Source organism: Bos indicus, chromosome 2 (genome assembly GCF_029378745.1).
Source record: "Bos indicus isolate NIAB-ARS_2022 breed Sahiwal x Tharparkar chromosome 2, NIAB-ARS_B.indTharparkar_mat_pri_1.0, whole genome shotgun sequence".
Lineage (NCBI taxonomy): Eukaryota > Metazoa > Chordata > Mammalia > Artiodactyla > Bovidae > Bos > Bos indicus.
This window is the reverse complement of record NC_091761.1, coordinates 31599156-31623558: the sequence shown is the minus strand read 5'-3', so window position 1 is coordinate 31623558 and position 24403 is coordinate 31599156. Positions and strand designations below refer to the sequence as shown.

The window sequence follows — 24403 nt, the reverse complement described above, 5'->3', positions numbered from 1 at the left end:
TGAACAGTCTATAAAACTTCTCTAAAAATATTCTATTGCTTGCTTATTAATTCCTGGACGTTTTTCTGGAAAGTTCTAAGGGATAGAATGAGGTTGGTTTGGATATGCAACAGGAAATGAAAATCCTCAGAAATCCTAAAAAGAAACAGAGAATAGTGGTAAGTGAATAAAGGTGTCTACATAAAATAACTGTCATTTTTATAGCACATAAGAATGTCTTTGGGGAAATAAATGTGGCCTCTAAAAATTACTTGTATTTTTGGAACAAGTTTGCCATCTTAGATTGAACTTGACCTTGATATGTAAAGGCCACTGAAGCAGTCTCTTGAGCAAATCCATTGTATTTACATAGGTCATCAGTGTGCTCTACGACTTCACTTAATCTTTTTAAAAATACAAGAGCTTTTGTTTTTGTTTACATATATTAAATTTGGAATTAAGACAACGATACAGTATATACATCAAAGGTCAGCACAATTCCACGTATAAGAAGTTAACACAAAGCAAGGTGTTTATGTTAATATTAGCCAACAGATTTATTAAAGTTTAGGAATAATATTTTTGCTAAACTGAATTTGAGACACTAATAAGATAAATTAACAAAATTATGTAGGAATGAAGAGGGGTTTTAAAAACTCATAATCCAAGGAGTTTTGTCCTCCATAATTTCAGTGTTTAATGTATTTATTTATTTAAAAATAAATATCTATTCAGTTTTCATCCGTCACAGGCAAAGTGGTGTGGCTAAGTCCATGGGTTGTGGTAGAAAAAGACCTGACTTCAAACCTCAACCCATCTGTAACTAACAGGATGTACTTAGGCAATGTGACTAACTTTTTTGTACCTTAGTTTTTCTCCCTAAAATTAGATGTAATAATATGTCCATGTTGTAAAGTTAACATAAATATTAGTTCATTGTTATGGTCATTTTATGCCAGGCCCTATGTGAAGAGTTTTAACATAGTATAAGTGTGAACATTTACTATCTCCTTGATTTTTCTATCAGCTCATGAAAGTGAAAGTGTTAGTTATTTCATCATGTTCGACTCTTTGTGACCCTATGGACTGTAGCCTACCAGGCTCCTGTGTCTATGGGGATTCTCTAGGCAAGACTACTGGAGTGGGTTGCCATCCCCTTCTCCAAGGGATCTTCACAACCCAAGGATTGAACCCTGGTCTCCTGCATTGCAGGCAGATTCTTTACCATCTGAGCCACCAGGGAAGCCCATCAGCTCATGAAGTAGATCATTATTACTGGCTCCTTCAACTGCATTTTTTTTTTTTGTAATGTTAGTGAGAAAATGAAAATGTTCCAAACAGCACTGTCGCTTGTGAAATCTACCCATTGTCTGTTCATATTAAATCTTCACCTAACCAGTGATCTTTAATTACATCTGTATAATAAAATATAATAGCCATTGTCTGCCATAATATGGGGATTTAATATAGCTGGTCAGAAAGTAGTTTCTGAATGCATATTCCCACTGTGTGAACATCCCTGTAATCATGGAGCTAGTCTCACAGAAAGATTGTTGGAGCCAGTCTGACTGTAAGCTTCCCTTGAATGAAGTCCTGTTTTGAGCTGGTGTTGGCTTGAGGAGACTGGAGCACACCCAGCGGTCACATCCAGGACCTCACTAGGAATTTCCCCTACACAGACATGACTCAAGTCAGCTAAATAAAACCCAAAGTCTCCAAGTATGAGAACTTCATGTTGCTTGGATGAGCAGACATTTCTGAATGCCTATTCCGATTGTCATAACCCTGTTGGGAAATTTGGACCCATCCTATGTTATAGCACACTGTGCAGGGTTTTGACCAAGTATATTTTTGTCCAAAATGCAAGCATACTTCCCTGAATTTACAAAACATTGCTCTGTTGTGAGGGATGGACTGTGGGAGTCACTGTGAGTAAAGTCTTCTCTGAAGATTTGGTCTTGGTTCAGCATCGCCTGCCAAAAGACGGATCCAAGGGGGATTCCCTGTAAGGTTGAGACTCCTTAATAGAATTACTGTGAAAGGGGAAGCCAGACAGTCTGGAGGGCCATCATCTTTTCCTTCAAAGCATATTTGTGATCTTTCCCAAAGGGGTGGGAAAAGTTTCCGTGTTATCTTGAACAGGTTGGATCATCCCTCAGAGGGGACATCTAGGCCACTGAAGGAATGACTCAGATGAGACATGAGGCAAATTCGATGGAAAGTCCCCAGATTTCCTTATGGAGAACCTTGGAACCAAGTCTCTCATGAAAAGATCTCTGTACCAAGAACCCACACTCTTTGGGAAAGGATATTTCTTGAATTTGCCATTTTCAAATCTATTGGCTATCTCCAGACTGTGTTGGAGTTGAGAAAACAAAATGAGATGCTGTGGGGAAAAAAATTTCCCAAATTTCTGCACACACAATGGAAAATTGGATGGATAACCATTAAGTTTAACCAAGCTTTGTTCAACAATCTTTCATTAATATACACATATTAAAACAATCCATTGTAACTTCAAAGAAATTAGCCAACTTGGTTTACTAAGAGTTCTTTAGTATTATAAAACTGAGGCAGCGGGTACTGCCAAGTCCCAGGCATATGGCTCCACCATGTGGATGGAGCCTCTGCAAGTTACACTGACAATAATTTTTTTAAAAGAAGTTAGTCTTAATGAAAATCTGAGATCAGAGGCCAAACTCTCATTTTATATGTAAGACAAGAGAACTCACGAGGTTAAATGATTTACCCAGTCACAGTTCAACACTAAGGCTAGCAGCTTCGAATTCTTTTTATTAGAGTAGTTGCATAAACTAATTAAATCTTCCTGTTATTTCACCCATTCATTTAATTATTAAATAATCAGATTAAGCATGTTCAATGGGTATGTCCTTCATTTTTGTCTGCTCAGAATCTAAGACCCCTTTTTATCTGGTAGGAATCTTGTTATGGAAATACCTTGGGGAACCAGAAGGAACATTCATTCCCTCTTTTCACCCTGAGAGCTAAGATGCAGACATGTCTCCTAGGTTTGGTCAGCAGGAAGCTTTATATGGGAATGCTGGAGCTTTAGGAAGTGACAAAATCAGCGGTAGATGAGGGTGGTTCTGGAGGCAGCTGAGCAGCTAACTCAAAGCGGTTCCGGGGCTTCATGCTAGAGCAGCAGCCAGGATCCAGTGGCAGCAATGCTAATGGGGATATTCCGTCCAGGCTGATCCTGAGAAAGAAGCTTAGTTACCTTCTCTGCTTCCCAGTCTCTAACCCAGGCACCTTTCCTGAGCTTGATTCTCTAGCCCTCTTATAGACTGTCTGAGCCAACATTTTTTTCTTCCAATGAAGTCCTTTTCTGTTTTGTAGAATCAGAGTAGGCTTCTGCTATGCAAGCAAGACCCCAGTTTAAACAGAAACTGTTACCAGTAAGTGAGTTGCAGCATAGAACATCAGTGAAATTGGGCAGGATCCAGGGCTTTTATCTGGCTCTGTTGAGGGTGAAGAATAGAAAATTCTAGTCATTTTAGAGAGAGAATGTAGATCTGCCTGATTCTAGTATGAAGAACTGAAACAGCTAATTAACTTATTTCTTGTGGTCCCTGGGAATGAAATCCTACCACTCTCTGACCGTCATGGTCTGTGGTTGCCAAGAGAGGCCTTATGTAATTACTTCGGTCATCAGTCTTCGTCCTTGAGTCAGTTCAATCTAGGCACCAGATATGTGCTAAGGAGACTTCAGATGGCTCCAGCCCATAGTTAATGAGTCATCCCCAAGCTCAGGATATCCTAACTGAGGCATCACAGGACAGGGGAAACCCTTCCCCAGGGTTCCACCTGAATTCCTTACCTATAGAATTCATGATCCTAATAGAGTGATTGCTTCAAGCCACTAAAAAATAAAGTGAAAGTGTTAGTCACTCAGTGGTGTCCAATTCTTTGTGACCCATGGACTGTAACCCACAGGTTCCTCTGTCCATGGAAATCTCCAGGCAAGAATACTGGAATGGGTTGCCATTTCCTCCTCCAGGGATCTTCCCAACTTAAGGATCAAACCCTGGTCTTCTGCATTGCAGGCAGATTCTTACTGTCTGAGCCACCAGGGAAGCTCTAAGCCACTAAATTGTAGGTTAGTTTTATAAACACCAAAGATAATCAAAACAAGAACCTATGCCAATCCAGTGGCTAATGAAACTAGTCAGACGGCCAGGCTGTTGGGAAGAGTAGGATTGGAGGATGATGGAGGAGTTTGGGGAAAGCGTATGTTGAACAAATCTGTGCTCTCATAATGTGAGTACCTTTCTTGGGAGGTTATATGTTCACCACAAAGTCTGTTGTGTGGATATGTGACCCACTCCATAAATACAGGTTAATCTCCTTTCTTGGCAATGTCAGTGGGTTCCTGAATCAAACGTTTATCATAGAGGGAATGAAGATTATCCCTGGTTTCAATAACATGGAGTTCTCATCAGTGGCCATCCAGCTACAGGGAACACTCCTTTTTCTAGCATCAGTAACTGATCCTGGGCTTCTAAACAGCATTATACCTAGAGAGACCAAAGAACAATTTAATGTCAAACAGCTCAGCTGATAAAGAATCTGCCTGCAATGCAGGAGATCCTAGTTTGATTTCTGGGTTAGGAAGATCCCCTGGAGAAGGGATAGGCTACCCACCCCAGTATTCTTGGACTTCCCTGGTGGCTCAGCTGGTAAAGAATCCGCCTGCAATGCGGGAGACCTGGGTTTGATCCCTGGGTTGTGTAGATCCCCTGGAGAAGAGAACGGCTACCCACTCCAGTATTCTGACCTGAAGAATTCCATGGGGTCGCAGAGTTGGACACAACTGAGCAACTGTCACTGTTTACACAGAATACCAGTCATCTTTATGGTATGGGGAGCAGAGAGCAGCAATTTCTCCAAATTGTAGTAGATATTCTGAATTTATTTTTGCTTTCCCTTATCATTTTTCTCCATCATTATGCTACCTGTAGATTAATTGGTTGCCTTATGCAAAGATGTGGTACCCCACACTAAATATTTCAGATTAAAGAAAGTCATTTTTTAAAGAAACAGGAAGTCAACGAGTTAATGTTCCAGGGATTCACTGTTCCTTTTGCATACCCCATTCCTAGTCACTTAGGTAAATTACACCTGAGAGTCAACAGTGTGGGGGTTTGATGTGTTGTCCTGCAGGACATGTTATACACTTTGAATAAATGATTACCACATGGAGTTCCTTTTCCACTTAAATATTCAAGTCGGAAACCCTAGGGTTTGAAATTGGGATGGAGGTTCTCGGGGTTATATTTGTTGACTCTCATGCCAATTGTTTGCTTTCTATCCTTTTGATTTTAGATTCTGATGGAATAGTTACATGAGGATTGGAATTCCATTGAATTGAAAAGTAAGGCTGCACCTAATCAGATGGGGTTCTTCATGCCCTATGTGTGTCTGTGTGTGTATGCTCAGTCACATCCAACTCTTTGCAATGCCATAGGCTGTAGCCTGCCAGGCTCCTCTGCCCATGGGATTTCCCAGGCAAGAATGCTGGAGTGAGTTGCCATTTCCTTCTCCAGGGGATCTTCCCGACCCAGGGATTGAACCCATGTGTCCAGTATCTCCTGTATTGCAGGCAGATTCTTTACCACTGAGCCATTGGGGGAAAAAACAGAAACCTACAGAGAAGGACTTCCCTGGTGGTCCAGTGGTGGGAAACTCACCTTCCAGGGCAGGGGACACGTGTTCCATCCCTGGTCAGGAAACTAAGATCCCACATGCCATGGGGCAGCTAGGCTCCAGTGCCGCAACTAGAGAGCCTGTGGTTTAACTAGAGAAGCCTGTGCACCACCATGAAAGATCCCATGTGCTACAACTAAGACCCGACGCAGCCAAGTAAATAAATACTAAAAAAAGCACTAAAATCGCTACAGAGAGAAGATGACTGTTGCTGTGTTGCTATGTTTGTCTGTTCTCCTTAAGGGAAAATAGACTTACTGTCACAGTGGTGGGTGGGAGAAAATGTCAGTATACTGCAAGCTGACTTAAACAGGGTTACTGGGGGCTCAGCTCCCTCACCATATTGGGTAAAAAGTCATGACCCACTGATATTCAAACTAAAGGCAAAGGAAAGTATAATGGACAAAGGGAGTCACAGAATCCAATTAAGGCCTCAGTCGAAGAAGCCACGGTTACTTTTGCTGTGTCATGTTGCTTTGTTTGTGTTATTGTTTGCAGCCAAGAACTTGGACTGGTATAGTCTCCAAATTTGTTGTTAACTCATTTTTCTGGAAAGTGATAGAAAAATCACAGTCCAGTTTAAGTTTATTGCTATTGGAATAATATAAATTTGCATCAATTTTAAATTATATTATCTACATTAATTATAATTTAGGAATAATTATTGTATTTCAAGTAGACAGACATATAAATTTTCAAAATAGGATTTATTTGATTTAAATATTTATTTGACTTAAACATTTCATCAGGTAGTGAATGATAGTGACATGGGAAATTATTAATTTTTAGTATCATAGTATTTTATGATTAAAAATACTTATTTCTCAACTTTACATAAAATCTTTTCTGTATTAATAATGTTTTAATAATACATTAATAATAATCTTTTCTGTAATAATGACATTTCAACTAGTCTCCACCATAAAAATGAACCCTTTTCTTAAATATTCTTAATAAGAAAGTAATGGAGTATGGAGAGTTCCAGAAAAACATCTATTTCTGCTTTATTGACTATGCCAAAGCCTTTGACTGTGTGGATCACAATAAACTGTGGAAAATTCTGAAAGAGATGGGAATACCAGACCATCTGACCTGCCTCTTGAGAAACCTATATGCAGGTCAGGAAGCAACAGTTAGAACTGGACATGGAACAATAGACTGATTCCAAATAGGAAATGGAGTACGTCAAGGCTGTATATTGTCATGCTGCTTACTTAACTTGTATGCAGAGTACATCATGAGAAACACGGGGCTGGAAGAAGCACAAGGTAGAATCAAGATTGCCAGGAGAAATATCAACAACCTCAGATATGCAGATGACACCACCCTTATGGCAGAAAGTGAAGAGGAACTAAAAGCCTCTTGATGAAAGGGAAAGAGGAGAGTGAAAAAGTTGGCTTAAAGCTCAACATTCAGAAAACTAAGATCATGGCATCTGGTCCCATCACTTCATGATGGACATGAGTTTGAGTGAACTCCGGGAGTTGGTGATGGACAGGGAGGCCTGGCGTGCTGCGATTCATGGGGTTGCAAAGAGTAGGTCACGACTAAGCGACTGAACTGAACTCAACTGAACTGAACATTAGTATATTAAATTAAATAGCTTATTATTGGGGAAAAGAGTGTCAAATTTATAATTCTAAGCATTTTTCATTATTGAAGAAACCATAGTATACCATGATATTTAGTACATTAAACTAACATAGATATTTTAAGTTTTAAGAACTGATAACTAGGCTGTGGAATGGAAATAAGAATTTCATAAATGTTAAGATTATTTGCTACCAGAAAGGGAAATTAAGTCCTGCAGGGTACATGCTTTGGATCATACCAAGAAAATAACGTAATGATCTAGGGTTGTTGGAGTCTTTCAAAATAAGTTGGTAGTTATGTAAGAATATTATTTCAGTGTTTACAGAGTAATTTATCACAGAAAAATGTTCAATTAAGATCCCAAAATGATTTACCACAGACATTTTAAGCATATCCAAACATTTTCCCATAAATTAAACATGATGTAATTGAGTGTTGCATTAGCAATGTACCACTGTTGATTCATGTGGAAATCACAGACGTTTCACTGATTACTATCCTTTCACCATATTTAATGTAGTGTCATAGGCATTTTCACGAGATTTTCAGTAAATCAACTTTAATGTACCGTTTTAAAGATTGAAGCAGTTTTCAAAATGTCAGTCCGTTTATTCAGGTTTGTTTAGAACCTGTTTAGAACTTACAAATAAGTGCTATTTACTTGAAGGATTACTTCAAGTAAAACTATTTCAATAAGGCATTTACCCGTGAGAACTCTTCATGTTTACCAGTATATGACTTGTGTGTGCTCAGTCACTCAGTTGTGTTGGACTCTTGGAGACCCCATGGACTGTAGCCTGCCAGGCTGCTCTGTCCATGGAATTTTCCAGGCAAGAACACTGGAGTGGGTTGCAATTTCCTACTCCAGGGGATCTTCCCAGATCTGGGATTGAACCCCAGTCTCTTGCATCTCTTACTTTGGCAGGCAGACTCTTTACCACTGAGCCATCTGGGAAGCCCTGATACATGACTTATTATCTGCTAAAAAGTGATTCTTTCTTATAGCTATTCATTTTGGATATTCTAGCACAAACATAATTAAAACATAATTGAAGCATACAAATGCTATTTCATAATTCTGGTCTTTGGGTTTCCTAATAATCATACAAATTCTTTAGCCCATCTTTATTTATATCTAGATAAGCACCCAGAACAATTTAGGGTAGATGATTGAGAGTTTATTTCACACGTGAAATCTTTTTTGAACTTTTAAACAAGGAAAAAATAAGAATGGAAAAGTTAGATGGAGCCAGGAGTGAGGTTAATATCTAAAAAGCATACACTTGCTGCTGCTGAACTGCAAATTTGGCTCCAAGCTCTCCAGCAGCCAGATATTCCTTAAATAGCTTGAGGCTGTCTTTACACAGAAGCGAAAACCAGTCTGAATGACCTTGAGGCTACTCAAAGTTAGTACAGTATAAGAAGATTACAAGTGAACCATGCTTTACACAATAGATTCATTACTGATAAACTGTGCAGAAACAAAAATTTTGTACATGAAATAATGTTATAAATATACTCATGGAGGGATCATAATGATCCCTTTTAAAGAAAACCAAAAAAATGACTCCTTGTGTAACATGGAACTAATACACATACTTCTCTCATGTGCTTTGAATTTTTAATATTGGATTTTTCAAAGAGTCGATATGTAACATAAGGCCATCCTCTCATCTCAATATTGTGGTAGTAGAAATATTTAATGTATGCACCGAAGGGAGTAGGTTGAGACTATGTAAAATCCTTTAACTTTTGTTTGTTCAGCTGTATTTATCATGTTTCATTGCTTTTGTTCAATTTTCTGAGTGCATAGGGCAACCTACAATTTAAATTCCTTTGTACAATACGCATGTATTATCCAATGTTTGAAAATAGAAATACACACATCTTTAGTCATATTCAAAGATAACTCTAACATTCACCAGGTATAGCCTATCATGGTAAACTCTAGATATTGAACCAAGTATCACTTAAAATATCTTATTTTTTTTAAAGCTTTGCATTTACTAAAATGGGTAATCTTTTATGATCCTTGAAATGAAAACAATCAGATGAATTAGACAGTTTATACCTAAAGGGAGCTTTATGAAGTTATCAGTTTCCTATTTTGCAAGAGAAAAGCACAGGGTGCCAAGAGTTTTCCTTCCTGTTGTATTCCAAGGCACCACACTGCTGCTTCTGCTGCTAAGTTGCTTCATTCGTGTCCAACTCTGTGTGACCCCATTGATGGCAGCCCACCAGGCTTCTCTGTCCCTGGGATTCTCCAGGCAAGAACACTGGAGTGGGTTACCATTTCCTTCTCCATTAGGCACCACACTGAGCTAATGCATAATAGGTTCTTGGTATGTTTAATGAAAGAAAGAAAGTGAAGTCGCTCAGTTGTGTCCGTCTCTTTGTGACGCCATGGATTGTAGCCTACCAGGCTTCTCTGTCTATGGGATTTTCCAGGCAAGAGTACTGCAGTGGGTTGCCACTTCCTTCTGCAGGGGATCTTCCTGACCCAGGGATCAAGTTTGGGTCTCCTGCATTGTAGGCAGATGATTATTTAATGAAGGTGAGGTATTTGAATATTATTTCATGATGACATTGCTTAAGTGTTCACCTATGATGATTAAATTAAACTTCAGAGGTGCTCTTATGAAAGCAGAGAAATATGACTTACATGTCATCTATAAAAGCAATGAAACAGAAAATGTAACAGTGTTACATTCTCATTTAGAGAAGCATAAGTTTTTGTAATACTGTCTGGTATTTTCAAATGCTAAAGGAACTAAGTCAAAGAAAACAGTCAACTTAGAATGTTTGCTTATAATCCAGACTTCATAACAAAATGAAAAGTCTAACTTTTACTTATATTTAGTAAGTTGAAAAGTATTTTAGGGCAGTTGATCCACTTAGACTGAAAATGTTTCAATATGAATAACTCAGAAAATAAATCATTAGCAACACAGAATGAAAATACAATATTGCAAACAGACTAAGCCACAGATACCTGGCTAGTTTATTCCAACGCCAATGAAGACCAGAAATACTATTCAACTGTATGACAAACTGTATACCCGAAGTGACAAAAGCTATTTTAAAAACAAGTGGGAAAGTACACTTAATTTTCCCACAAAGCATGTATTTTCACTGTGTAAATATTAGGTTGATACAAAAGTAATTGTGGTTTCAGACCATGAATTTTAAATCATTATAACTAGGCTCAAGCACATCCTTAATAATCAAAATAGGAACCATTACAATCAATGCATTTTTGCCAACAAGAAATAAGTTTGTTTATTCTTGTAGCGTAAAAATCTGTGCTTCGGGATTTGAAGAACTCTTGGAAAGTATTTCCTGCCTCCTGCTGGTTGTGGAGGCATTTTCCCTGCCAAAAGTTGTTGAGATGCTTGAAGAAGAGTTAGTTGGTTGGCAAGAGGTCAGGTGAATATGGCAGATGAGGCAAAACTTTGTAGCCCAATTCATTCAACTTTTGAAGCGTTGGTTGTGGGGTGTGTGGTCAGGCGTTGTTGCAGAGAATTGGGCCCATTCTGTTGACCAATGCCGGCTACAGGCGTTGCAGTTTCTGGTACATCTCAACAATTTGCTGAGCATACTTCTCAGGTATAATGGTTTTGCCGGGATCAGAAAGCTATAGTGGATCAGGCCGGCAGCAGACCACCAAACCGTGACCATGACCTTTTTTTGGTGCACTTTGGCTTTGGGACGTGCTTTGGAGCTTCTTCTCGATCCAGCAACTGAGCTGATCATCTCAGGTTGTCTTGGTAAAACCCACTCTTCCCGGTATATAACAATTCAATCGAGAAATGGTTCATTGTTGTTGTGTAAAATAAGAGAAGACAACACTTCAAAACAACAATTGTTTTGGGGGGGTGCAGCTCATGAGGCACCCATTTATTGAGCTTTTTCAGCTTTCCAATTTGCTTCAAGAGCCAAACGACTGAAGAATGGTCGACATTGTGTTCTTCGGCAATTTCTCGTGTAGTTGTAAGAGGATTGGCTGCAATGATCCTCTCAATTGGTCACTGTCGACTTCAATGGCTGGCCACTGCGCTCCTCATCTTCAAGGCTCTTATCTCCTTGGAAAAACTTCTTGACTCACCACTGCACTGTACATTCATTAGCAGTTCCTGGGCCAAATGTGTTGTTGATGTTGCGAGTTGTCTCTGCTGCTTTACAACCCATTTTGAACTCGAATAAAAAAAAAAAAATCACTCAGATTTGTTTTTTGTCTAACATGAGTTCTATTGTCTAAGATAAATATACACAGCAAGTAATATCATTAGAAGAAAAACATAAAGTGAGAAATGTGCATTAGAATGATGTATAACATAACCGCAGTTGTTTAAGAATGTATTGCCATGTCAGACAGCAAAGTTCAGCAATGCAAAATAGCAATTACTTTTGCACCAACCTAATATAAAGAAATTTAAAGCATTTACTCTGTTTGTAACAGAATTTGAATAGAAGACAGGAGTAATTAGAAGATGTTCTTAATGACACGAAGCTATTGTCGTTTAGTTCTTCTGAGAAAGTTAACCATAACCATAAACTTAGCCATAACCACTTAACTGAACTACTGTTTAAGGGCTAGAGTTGAATTAACCTTTATTTATGTCCACTACTGAAAATGAAATTATAGCCAGTCAGCCAGGATATCTTTAAGCACACACACACACACACACAAAATAGGGTGAGAATAAAAGTACATTAGTGAATTAACTGTAAATAACATATAGAAATAAAGGATAAAATAATTATATCAAGATGGAAGGTAAAGAAAAAAAATTTAGTAAAAAGTATTGAAAAGGGAGCCTTAAAGCCATATTGAAAAGAAATTTGTAAGAGGAAAGAAGAAAGGAGCAATATAAACATCTGCTGTAGTTGAAGGAAGAAAAGGAAGAAAGGGAGGGAAGGAAAGAGGGAGGCAAGAAGGATATGATCTCTTTTTATTTATTTATATATCCATTTATTTATTTTCGGCTCTGCTGGGTCTTTGTTGCTGTTCACCGGCTTTCTTTAGTTGCCCTGAGTGGGGGCTACTCTAGTTGCAGAGCTCAGGCTTCTCACTGAGGTGGCTTCTCTTGTGGAACACAGACCTTTAGCATGGGCTCAGTAGTTGTGGAGTATGGGGTTAGTTGCCCCAAGGCCTGTGGGATCTTCCTAGACCAGAGATTGAACCCATGTCCCCTGCACTGGCAGGCAGATACTTAACCACTGAACCACCAGGGAAGTCCGAGAGTAAGATCTCTCAAAGTTCACTACAAATTGAAGACCCTACTCCAGAAGATTGTCTGTCTCTTTTCTCACCAGAGTGGCTATTTCAGAAGTGTAAGCTCTAAACATAATAGCTTTCCTTGGAGGCGAATGGCAAGGAGTTTTTTAAATGTTTGTATGTTTCTTTCTTTCTTTCCAGTTTTGGTGTGTTTGGTTGGTTTCTGTCACTGGGGGTGGGAAGAGAAAGCTCTATCTATTCTTCTAATGGCAAAGAAAACTCTCCATCATTTATTTATCTTGTTTTTTTTTTAATGTTTGAACATGGTTTATTAATTTTCATATCCACTTCTGAATCTAAGTATTGCATTACATTTTGTTTTTGTTTTTTTGTTTGTCTTTTCTTTTTTTTTTTAATTTTATTTTATTTTTAAACTTTACAATATTGTATTAGTTTTGCCAAATATCAAAATGAATCCGCCACAGGTATACATGTGTTCCCCATCCTGAACCCTCCTCCCTCCTCCCTCCCCATACCCTCCTTCTGGGTCGTCCCAGTGCACCAACCCCAAGCATCCGGTATCGTCTATAGAACCTGGACTGGCAACTCGTTTAATACATGATATTATACATGTTTCAATGCCATTCTCCCAAATCTTCCCACCCTCTCCCTCTCCCACAGAGTCCATAAGACTGTTCTATACATCAGTGTCTCTTTTGCTGTCTCGTACACAGGGTTATTGTTGCCATCTTTCTAAATTCCATATATATGCGTTAGTATTCTGTATTGGTGTTTTTCTTTCTGGCTTACTTCACTCTGTATAATAGGCTCCAGTTTCATCCACCTCATTAGAACTGATTCAAATGTATTCTTTTCAATGGCCGAGTAATACTCCATTGTGTATATCCGCAAATCAATCAATGTAATACACCACATTAACAAATAGAAAAATAAAAACCATATGATTATCTCAATAGATGCAGAGAAAGCCTTTGACAAAATTCAACATCCATTTATGATAAAAACTCTCCAGAAAGCAGGAATAGAAGGAACATACCTCAACATAATAAAAGCTATATGTGACAAACCCACAGCAAACATTATCCTCAATGGTGAAAATTTTATCTTGTTTGTTAATTCTCTTGCATATCTCAAGCAACAGTTTAAGAAATTTAAGAAGGAAAAAAACCACCGAATCCTTATTCCTATTTTAACACCATTGCTTCCATTATTCAGTGTTAACCTTCTAGTTTATTCACATCACATGGTATAATCAAAGTAAACAGATCATTTAGTGCTCTGATTTTTAACATGTTGTTTTTCTATGTTATTATGCAGTTTATATTTATCATTATTTGAGGGAATGAAATATTCCATGTTGTTTACTTATCTATTTCTCTATTGTTGAATAATCAGTATGCTCCTTAGGTTTTATTTATAATTGACACTATATTTGAATTCTCTCTCCATTTATGTTTTTTTTTTCTTTTTAATTATTGCCTTAGAATAAATTCCCGGGAATAGGAGGAACTATGCCAAATATTATGAACATTTATAGTGCACTTTGTAAATGTTGCCAAATTGTTTTCTAAAAGGAATATACCAATTTATACTTTCATCAGCAGTATCTGAACATATCCGTTTTCTCAGAAAGTTGACAGCAATTTTGCTTTATCATTTGACCACACACATGCTTTGGGATTTTTTTTCCTCACTATCTTAAAGGGATAAGTAGATGAACATGAAAAGAATGGAACTTTTAACTTAGTCGGTTTGGAATGACTGAGGGTTCTTGTTTTCATTCAATAGCTGTTGTTACATCCACTCAAAGAAATATTATGCAGGAATAAATAAGGATAAACACAAATGCTACATAGTAACATAAAAAACACATTCTGGAATTCAATTCAAAGGAAAAGGAAGACTTAAAGGGTTTGGCTTGTCCACTTATGTTTCCAAACCCACACCATCTGAGAGACAACTGTGTATACTCAGTCTCCTTTCATGCCAAAAACTTTCTTGCAACACAGTCTGTTTCCAAGGGTAATACAAATCTATTTTTCCAAGAACACTGCTTGCTGCCTAACCATTTCTAGCTACCTACAAAGTTTCAGAAGAGATGGATCAGCTCTGAGGCCCTGTAACTTCTCTGGATGGGCGTAATAAGTCCCTTGGGAACATTGCAAAACATTCTTTCTTAAAGAATAGGGCATCTATCTAATTCTTTTCCTGGTAGTTATCTATCTGGTCCTTTTCTCATTAATTGCAATTGTAAAAAATTTAAGGTCTTTTTAGAACATTTGACTTAAACTGCAACATTAACAAAAATATCTGCTCAATGTTAAACTCTTCTATATCTGTTTATGTATGGTCAGGCCATTCAAGACAGCTGTTCTCTTATTCTGTGTACGCCCCCCTGCTCAACCAGGCTCTGCTTCTCTCACATGAATATCCAATCCTCTTAATCATGGAACCTAATTAACTGCCTGTGTGCTTGCCCCTTGCCTCAGCTGCTGGTCTCCCTGGTAACAGCCAACCTGTCATCAATTCTCCTATAAACGGAGGCTTCCTGCCCCCCACCCCCACCCCCAGGTAGCAAAAGTTGCTGGCGTTTCCTGCTCGCTGGCTGCCTCACACAGCACACAGTGGGATGCTGCTCTGGGACTTCACTTCAGAAAAGTAGGATCTCCTGTCCCTTAAGCCATTGGTGGTTCTGTCATAACTACAGACTGTTTCTTCTGTCTTATAACTGGGCAAGTACAATAAAGGTCCGTTTTAGTCAAAGCTATGATTTTTCCAGTAGTCATGTATGGATGTGAGAGTTGGACCATAAAGAAAGCTGAGCACTGAAGAATTGATGCTTTTGAACTATGGTGTTGGAGGAGATTCTTGAGAATCCCTTGGACTGCAAGGAGATCAACCAGTCCATTCTAAAGGAAATCAGTCCTGAATATTCATTGGAAGGACTGATGCTGAAGCTGAAATTCCAATACTTTGGCCACCTGATGCGAAGAACTGACTTCTTTGAAAAGACTCTGATGCTGGGAAAGATTGAAAGTGGGAGGAGAAGGGGACGACAGAGGATGAGATGGTTGGGTGCCATCACCAACTCAATGGACATGAGTTTGAGTAAACTCCGGGAGTTGGTGAAGGACAGGGAAGCCTGGCGTGCTGCAGTCCGTGGGTCGCAAAGAGTCAGACACAACTGAACAACTGAACTGAACAACACTTGCAGCCTAACAATTGGTGAGCCAGCCGGGTGGCTGAGAAAACTCCCGTAAATGTCAAGATGTTGGGAAATAAGGACAGGGAATGAAAGTTGCAAGGTAGCCCCCCACCCCCCAGCATGTGGAGCCCTGTGGACACTGTTTACCATGAAAGGTGTCTTTTTATTCCATTATGTCGATGAAATCCTGTTAAACTCAGAGTCTCTTGCCAGTTGAAAAGTAGCAGCCCCACGCTTGTGCACAGGAATGGCTGATGAATACTGACAAAATGCAGGACCTGGGTTCTCATATACCTGGCTGTTTTATAGTTGGGTGGAGGTGGTGGTTTAGTCACTAAGTCATGTCCAACTCTTGTGACACCATAAACTGTAGCCTGCCAGGCTCCTCTGTCCGTGGGATTTGCCAGGCAAGAATACTGGAGTTGCCATTTCCTGCTCCAGGAGATCTTCCTGACCCAGGGATCAAACTATGGTGTTCTGCATTACTGGTAGATTCTTTGTCAACTATGTTGAACATACCCCTAACGCACCACCCCTAAGCAATTACAGGCACAGGCTTTAGGGATATTAACTCAGGGACAGGCTTGTAAATTCCTTTGTAAAAAAGGAATGGCTGCTTACTTGGAAGGGTTTGTTAGGGGACTGTGACAATAGCAAAATAATTAGAGCATTCTTGGGCTTCAGGTCCCAGCTATGCAAAAGTGCAGAGTGACGATGCAGTGTGATGAAACAGCAGCTAAATGTAGCCTACCATATAAGGTGGAAGACATTACAGGAGGCCTATCCTAGTTATCTAGCAACCCAAAAAACATTATTTGGGATCTAGAATAGCTATGCATGATAGATTCCCCCCCCCGCCCCCCCCGCTCCGCTACTGTAAACATTGATAAGAACCAAGGGATCCACTTTTCTTGATCATGAATTCAGGAATGGGCCAATAAAAATGGCCTACCCTGGTATTTCCACCTTCCTTACAAGCCCACTTCTGCCAGGCTACTTCATTACTGAGACAGAAACCCTCTCTCCCCATGTGTGGTCCCATCACGGTTCTCAAGCCGTGTTAACCCACAAGCAGCTGGTCCAGGCAATCCGAGTTCGACTACTGACCACCAAAGGATGACTGCTGGTTATTTATCAGGACACTTAACTTGCTTCTGCCCTTGCCACAAGATCTAGCCCCAGAGGAACACATTGTAAAATGGCCCTGGGACTGGCAGGTGCTTGGTGGCTTCAGTTTGCTGCCTACAGATCTCCCCTGTCTGCTGCCGGGCCTCACTTAGTAAAGCAACTACTCCGGGCTCTCTACCGGAGAAAGGCACCCTTACATTACCATGGGGTCTGTCACATCGCTTTTCCAGTATTCAGCACCAACTGTCAGCACTGTGAGTGGACAGGTGAGATGGCCCTGCAGGCCAGGATGAAAACCACAGGCAGGGCTGACGTTGTCTCAGAAGGCTGTTCTGCTTGTATTTTGCTTAGTGGTCGTGATCTCCCCTGTATTGTGCCTGTTAAACATCTTGCATTTCATCCTTAGTCTGAGCGGAGGGAATCTGTTCATGAACAGGTGGCTTCACTGCAAAACAAGTATGATTGCTGAGTTGCTAAAGTGAGATGACTGTGTCGTCCTCTTCTGGACTTCCATGAAAAACTGACTTGATAAGCATGTGACCCTCAAATTGTCCATCTCTTGGCCCCTCAATACTCTTTAGCTACAGCTTGTCGATTCTGTATGTGTGGTATATGGTTTCCATGTACCTCTACATACCTACTCCAGGGGTATCCGGGAAGATGGGTGGACACAGACTATAAGAGTTATGCATGTGTGCAGTACTCTTGCCTGGAAAATCCCATGGGTGGAGGAGCCTGGTGGGCTGCAGTCATGGGGTCGCTATGAGTCGGACACGACTGAGCAATTTCACTTTCACCTTTCACTTTCATGCATTGGAGAAGGAAATGGCAACCCACTCCAGTGTTCTTGCCTGGAGAATCCCAGGGACAGAGGAGCCTAGTGGGCTGCCATCTTTGGGGTCGCACAGAGTCAGACATGACTGAAGTGACTTAGTAGTAGCAGTAGGGATGAGTGTATAGTCAGGCCGCTCAAGATGGCTGTTCTCTTGCTTTCTGCTTAACCAGGCCCTGCGTCTCTCACATGACTATCTATTTCTCTTAATTATAGGGCCTAATTAACAGCCTGTGTGCTTGCCTCTTGGCCCAGGTGCTGGTCTCTCTGGTAACTGAGCCAACCTGACATCAATACCCCCTGTTAACGGTAGCCTCCTTTTCCCTGAGTAGTGAAGACTGCTGTCATGTCCCTCCCACCGTCTGTGCACAGGAGGGTGTACAACCTTGGATAAGATCCCTCTATCCCTTAAACCACTGATGTCTCTGTCGCTTACTCTGGGCTTTTTCTTTAGTCTTAAGGCTGGGCAAGTACAGGGCTTGCCACCTAGCAGTTTATAAGAATGGACTCTGGAACTAAATGGATTGCGTTCAAACCCTAGCTTTGTCACTTAGCTATGAGATTTTGCATATTACTTAACCTGTCTTTGATTCATTTTGCTCATTTGTAAAATGAAACTAGTGATACCACTTGTCTCAGGACTGGTACAGGATTGTGAATCTGTTATATTAATGATATCCTAGTGTCTAGAAGCACGCAATGAAACATGGAATAAATTGTCTCTGATGTTGTTACACGAGAGATCTTTCTGTACTGTGCTGGCTCCAAGCTCAAGACAGAGTAGCTTACTAGTGACCTTCATTTCCTCTCCAACTGTCATTTTTTCATTTAAAGTAATACATAACGAAGAGAATAATTACAATAGCTGTCATGACTGAATGCTTATTATGTACCATGCACAGTGCTAAGTGCTTCACATGCTTTATTTTATGAGTCATCACAATAACTATGAAGTTGATACCAATTTTCAGATGTAGTGACAGAAGCTTAAACTAAGTAGTATGCCCAACACCAGCTAACTAGCAAGTGGCAGAACTTAAAAGCAGTCCTGCCTGTCAGAATCTGTGCAGAAAAAGAGAAAATGTACTCAAATATCAGTGGTTTCTGGATCATAAAGTTGGAGTGATGATTTAAAATGCCTCTGCTGCTGCTGCTAAGTTGCTTCAGTCGTGTCCGACTCTGTGCAACCCCATAGGTCGCAGCCCACCAGGCTCCCCTGTCCCTGAGATTCTCCAGGCAAGAACACTGGAGTGGGTACTTCTATCTGTTTTATGTAGTAAGAGCATATTTCTCTCATAATATAAGACTTTGCATATTTAAATATATTTCAGATTCTGTATATATTAGCATTTCTGTTTCATAATGAATAATAGTTCCTCTTATTGCTCACTCCTGTGAACCAAAAAGGAAGTCTATCTTTGAATCAGTCTTTTTATCTTTTGCACAAAGCAGTTCTATTACCGCCTTCTAAAAATGAATACAGTGTTTTAGAATCTGAATTCCATCTACTTGTTCTTAGCGCAAACATCACATACACAGATTTTATTAAAATCGAGGTAACGTCCAGCCTTGCCTTGAGCTTGGCATCGTAAGGTCTCCTTGCTGTTACCTCTCGTGTCTCTAAGGGAAATCCCCTGATGAATTTGCATGGGGATCAGCAACAGAAGACAGGCCAAATGAAAGCAGAAACACAGCCTGGTGACACTCAGAGGAGTCAGGTGTGCCCCACACTCCATCGCTTCTCTCCCAGAACTCTTAACGAATGGAGAAGAGGCAAGAAAGGCAGTGTGTGGCACATCAGATTCATGGTTAGTGTCAACTAACACTTACTCTACTGCCTGTTAGGTCCTGTGTGCTTTTACCAGCATTTTCCCATTTTATCATCCAAGACCAGTGTGAAATAGGTATTATTAGTTCCTCTTACAGGTAGGGGTAGTAAGGATCAGGTTCAGCAGCTTGCTCAGTCACCCAGAGGACAGGCAGCAGACTTGAAATTTGAACCCTGATCTGCCAGTGGCCTACACTAATCTTTATATATTGCCACCAACACTTTCATCATTCCTAGTGCCCAGAGACATAAGAGACAGTAATCTATAAGAAGCATTATATATAAGAGCAGATCCATAAATTGGAATACTGTAACAACATTAGTAAATAAATATGGGTCTATTTGCCTACCAGTCTGTACTTCCTTTGCTTTTTTATGTAAGAGCTTATTTCTTGATTACATGTTTCAGTTTAGATGGTTTTTGCTAAATTTGTGATTCTTGGTATGAATTACAAAGCAAAATTTCATTTATTGATGTATGATAAATCGTAGATCTGATTTATAGAAAATAAATAGTTGGAACCATAATGTTACTGTAACTAGAAGCAGAGTCCACAAATGTGCTAATTATTCCCTTCTCTGAGGTCTTTGAGAAGATTTAACCAGTTCTGTGACCCATCTCGAAGGCTCTCATCATCAATGTTTCTGTCAATTTTATTATTCTATATATCTGTCAACAGGGAGCTTAAATAGGAGTGTGGACTTATATTGCTTTCAGAACTTTATGAGGATAAGGACATTTTAGACAATGGAATATGTTACCGAAGTGTCTTATGAAGTTTTTTGTTTTTTCTGAGAGGCTGAGCTGTCATTTGCCTGGAATGGTTCAGGACAGTTCTGCCTGGAGGCAGGACTATGGACTCATTAACCTTCTAGCCCTGCAACTCTGTCAATCTCAATTCTCTCCGCAGTTTCAATCAGATACAGCTGCCTCTAGTTTCATTCTGGTTGGTTCAGTGTGGCTGTGTGCTCTTGCAATTTTCCATATTGCAAGGGAAAACTAAAGCGTCTTCAATATATGTAGCTGTGTGTGAGGCAGTGTGCATGGTGGATCCTTCCTTACCGAAAGGCTCAGCATAAAACACACTAATAGACAAGCACACTGGTGTATAGAGGAGCGCCATATGCCAAATATAGAGGATTCTTATTTCTCTTTGCATATAGATGAATACGCAGCTGTGGCACTCTCAGGAGGCCTCGGAGTCGACTTGGTCCAGAGGAATGACTGTGCTATTTTTGCACTTTCCCTTACATTATTTCTCAAGGCTTGAGGGAATTTAAATGTGACTTACTTGGCAATGACAAGTCTCTGTCCCCTCGGTACCTCCTGAATGAGATCATTTGCAAAAGTCACCTCACCATAGCTCATTCTATTTCTTCATAGAGAAACAGTATCACTTAGATGGACTCTAGATTTCAAGAAAGAATGGTGTTTTATTTCCCCTTAAAAATGACTCCTTTAGAATGTTACTATTAAATTCATAGTAGTTTTGTAATTTATTTAAAAAGTATATGTTCTCTGGAAGCGATAAGGGTCATGTCATAGAATCTTAGTTTTTCTAATGAAGGAATTGAGGTTCTGAGAAATTAAATGGCCTGGGTAAGATCTCCTGGTAAGTTAGTAGCATTACAGGCCTAGAATTCAGCTCTCTGGTGTCCCAGTCCATAATGCAAGCCTCCTTTCCTTCTGAGGCCCTGTTTGCTGTTTAGTTGCTCAGTCGCGTCCAGCTGTATGCGACCCCATGGACTGTAGTCTGCCAAGCTCTTTCCATGGGATTCTCCAGGCAAGAATACCGGGGTGGGTTACCATTTCCTTCTCCAGGGTCTGAGGCCCTACATACTCCTGAATGAAACTGATTTTAACAAAAGCAGTAAGATCTCTCTTCAGTAAAATGTTACTGTACTTATCATGAAGTAGAATTTTGAAACTCTCAGAAGTATTCATTGGTGGTGATTTAGTTACTAAGTTGTATCCAGCTCTTGCAACCCAATAGACAGTAGCCTGCCAGGCTCCTCTGTCTGGATTTCCCAGGCAAGAATACTAGAGTGGGTTGCCATTTCCTTCTCCAGGGGAATCTTCCTGATCCAGAGATCAAACCTGAGTCTCCTACATTGCAGGCAAATTCTTTACCGACTGAGTTATTTCTTATACTTGAAGAATTTTTTGAAACAATGAAATTCATCCATTCCCCTGAAAAATCTTTTAAAATTGAGACAAGTAGTAATTAAGCCAAGTGTAAAATACACAATGAATTGGAGTCTGGAAAAAGTGACCATTTGGAGTCCTTCTCTATAGAGGGAATAATCAAAAGCCCTGGAAGAGGTGGTGACTTGATTAGAGCTATAATATTTTAGAGAGTAGGGATGAGGATTTTAAAAATCAATAAACTCATTTATAGAAATTCTTTTTGGAAACCACTTTTACAAATACTATGAAAGGTTTCTGTGCTTCCTAATGTATTTGTATATATTTCTGGCAGAATATGTTTTAGTGGAAATCAAGACAGCTTTGAGTAAATTTAACCTCAATTACCCAAATTTTCTGTCTCTTTAGAATTTGAGGGAATTCTACAATAGTTGTATCAAGATTGAAGTTAGGTTGTTGTCATTATTAAGCTCTCAATACAATTGGCTATCATTATTTTCTTACATTTGTAGAGAGGATCAATATTTCTAATGAGAGAAAAAAATAAAAATTCAAATGATCCGTTTCTCACTTAGCCAAGATTTTAAAAAGCTATTTACTGAATTGCTCATTCATGCTTTAACCAATACTTATCGCTTGCAGAATATGACAGGTAATATAGGAGAATGAGGACTCTGAAGTCAGAGTACCTGGTTTATGTTCTGGTTTTCTACCTACTAGATGTGGTCTTTTGGTAATTTGTTCCTTAGTGTCCTTGTTTGTAAAATTGGAGGTAAGAATATCTACTGTTAGATTAAAGGATTAATGTCAAAGCGTTTAAAAGAGCATATGATCAGGGCAAAATGTTAATTAACTGCTGCTGTTATTATGTGTTATGGACTATGGATGGAAGATAAACTAGGTATGATTTTTTTCCCTCATGGAGAACAAGTTAGTAATTGAAAAATAGTAAACAATTGGATAAATAACTTTAAGATACAATTGTTAAGCACTAAGGGAAGTACAACATGAATAACAGCACGTGGAAATAACATCTCTCCAAATGTTCATGTGTCATTGTCTTGTTTGCAACCAAGAGAACCACACTTCATTTTGCTGCTACATACCCTCTATGGTGACTGAGTCTCAAAATCTTTGATATTTTTAGGATTAATCATACACTTTCAAGTGAGTAGCAAATGGAATTTCACATCAGGACCATTGTGTTGGGCAGGCATCCTCAAAATAATTTATTTTCCCACTTCTTATTGCTTTATGACCATTTAAAGTTTCGAAAGGGTGGCTCAGACAGTAAAAAATCTGCCTGCAATGCAAGAAACCTGGGTTCGATCCCTGGTTCAGGAAGATTCCCTGGAGAAGGGAATAGCTACCCACTGCAGTATTGTTGCCTAGAGAATCCCATTGACAGAGGGGCCTGAGGAGCTACAGTCCATGGGGTCACAGAGTCAGACACAACTGAGAGACTAGCATGTACACACGCACACAATTTCAAGACAGCAATCCTAATTCCCAATGGTTTGCTACATTTCTTAAGGCATAAATCTCTGCGATGCTCCAGAGACCTTTGTCCTAATAAAGACAAGTTCTTCTGAGAGAAAATGAAGAGAGCGTGAGCCAAGGTTTGTTGAGGAGGAGCCCAGTTGTCTCTTCCATTCAGCAGCAGATGGCATGGACAGCCTGAGTGCCAAGGAGGAAACGCACAACCCCATCACCCAACCGTTCTCGTCTCGCTCAAAAGCTCCACGTCACAACTACAGTCACATCTTCTCATTCAAGTCTCAGCCTTCCAGGAGGGAGCTGATTTGGATAATCTGCACTGATATTAACCAGATACCCCTAAGTATGCTTGGCATTTTGGCCCTACCCAGACATTTGAGGCAGATTGTAAACTCATATTTAAATGAAGGTCAGCTTGTTCCAAAGACTGCTCATAAGGGTTTAAAAAAGAAAATGGTCAGATTCTGCAAGAAATCAGGCTTTTTTTTCTGATTTTTTTTTTCTTAAAGAATAAAACAATTCTTATCCAAGGATTCCCCAAATCAATCCTGGACACAATCAAAGTCCTAGGTTTACTAAAAATGATTTACTTGACCTTTGGCACTTATATTAAATGTCTTATTTTTAGACAAGATTTTTGAGGTCCCCTGTCAAATACAGGGTCATCAAAATACTTTATTGCTCTTTTTTCTTCTTGCCACAACACGGGTATTCTTTGGGCAAATAGGAAAATTTAGACTCACCCTTTAAGTTGGAAGACACAGATGACTTAAGCACAGGCCGCCCGCTACGAGGGAGGGTGCAGCCTAGGACTGCCGCGGTTATACAGTGAAGTGTTAAAGCATTTCTGCCCTGTGGTACTTGAGTGTACTAAAAATAGGCAACCCTGAACTATTACTGCAGTTGAAGGACGAGATAAAAATAGGAAATAAAGTTGAAAAAGTTGTATAAATAGAGTACTGGGATTAACAACTCAACGCACAGGATTGAATTCGCTAATAAGATGTATTAGTTTTTGTTGAATGTAGCAAACAGGATACCATTTAAATATTTAAGAGCAATCTTGGTTATGAAAGTATGTTCAAAATTTAAGGACGATTGACATTCAAGCAATGACAACTTATTTGAAATAGGGTTTCTTTCAGTTTTGCAGCTGGGAAGTCCCTTTATATCTTTTAATGGTACTCTTCTCACTTAGAAACAAAAATGCAAAAAAAACACACCCAAATTTG

General features: G+C 39.5%; 1 protein-coding gene across 1 annotated transcript in view; it reads left to right on the top strand.

Moving 5' to 3' along the window:
* LOC109567021 (uncharacterized) overlaps window positions 1-24403 on the top strand; it is a 58440-nt gene extending 34037 nt beyond the window's left edge. Inside the window, exon 3 of the mRNA XM_070798162.1 lies at window positions 1-24403. This exon is cut by the window's left edge and continues 3649 nt beyond it. The gene's annotated coding sequence lies outside the window, so the exon portion shown is untranslated.